We start from the raw sequence: 1,440 nt of genomic DNA, 5'->3' as shown, positions 1-1,440 counted from the left end.
TGTTTAACAGTGTTATTTTATCTCTGATAGAAGGGCCACTATTATATTAATATACTTTGATACAATAATTTTTTATAAATTTTTTATATTGACTAAGATTTACATTACAGACTACAAGAATTTAGATAAGATAACAAGTTTAGCTATATTAACGGACTGAAAAAAAAATAGGATAGCCTCTCTATTTTTCACACGTGAAGGTTGTTTTTCAGCGGGCGTTCACTTACAGACATTTACGTCTTGTAAATATTTATACTTAAACAATGTTTATATATATATTGAAACAAAGTCTTTATTGATATTAAAAAATGAGAGTATTTAAATTTCAGGAAGTATATTTTTAACAAGTTTCTATCTTTTTTATCTATTTTTTTTTAAGTTTTTTACTTTTATTTTAGATGCCCCAAGAAGACCTAAGCGTTTTGTCATAGAGCACCGCTGAATAGCGCTTTTATAGACAGTTCACGTCTCATTCCTTACCAATAGCGCAGAGTATGTTCAGAGCTCGTTTTGAGCTATGGATCTCTTGCTTTTAACAAGCGCTCTTATCACTGCGCTAAGTTCACTTAAATTCTTATTTTACGGCCGTTTCTAATCTCTTAAACAACTAAACAAGAACAAAAAACTTAAAAGTTTTGCAAAATTTTCTTAAACAAAATTAATTATAGACTTAAAATAGTTTTGCTTTAGGTTGAAGGATTACCAAGCTACTATCAAGCGCTCCAAAAATGACCACCCCAGCCGTTACAGTTAAATACCTGTCAAACCATAAGCTAACATCAATTCCTGCTAGGAATTGATGTTAGCTTATGGTTTTATCAGATGTTATTGTCTTAGCATTGTCGACTGCATTAAGAGATGAAAACAGCTCACTGCCACAACAATAACCTTTTACTTAAATGACTGACAAAGATACTGGAGTCAAGAGGCAATTTTGTGTTGCAGTATCAGAAAGTTTGCCTTTAATTCACTTCGATATTAAACGAATCTGGCCACTGACTAATGAAAACGGAGTTAAACTAATTTTAGTTATTGATATGCAAATGTAATTAATGGGGTTTAAAATTATTTTAGTATGCACCCTTGCACATGGTGTGGCGTCAAATCCAAGTGTCTTGCCAAATCTGGAAATTTGCAAACACTGGATGCAAGTTTGCGGGGTTGTTGCAAATGCAAAGTTGTTCAGCAATGTCATTGGAGATGTTGACCATCTTTTCAAGATCCTTAAAACTGCTTTGATAGAAGCTGTTAAGTGGCAAGCTGCCTTCTACATTTAGCTGAGGCTCATATTGAGCCAGTTTAAGTTAAATGAAGTCAGGAGGCTTCTTAAAAATGTGGATATTTTGCAGTAACTTGCTAATACAAACATAATTCCTTACATCATCGTCATTATTAAAGCATTCTGAAGTTTCAAAACAACTGTTAAGGCTTGCTTAAAAT

The sequence above is a fragment of the Hydra vulgaris genome, chromosome 05 (genome assembly GCF_038396675.1).
Source record: "Hydra vulgaris chromosome 05, alternate assembly HydraT2T_AEP".
In the NCBI taxonomy this organism is placed as follows: domain Eukaryota; kingdom Metazoa; phylum Cnidaria; class Hydrozoa; order Anthoathecata; family Hydridae; genus Hydra; species Hydra vulgaris.
This window is presented reverse-complemented; position numbering follows the sequence as displayed.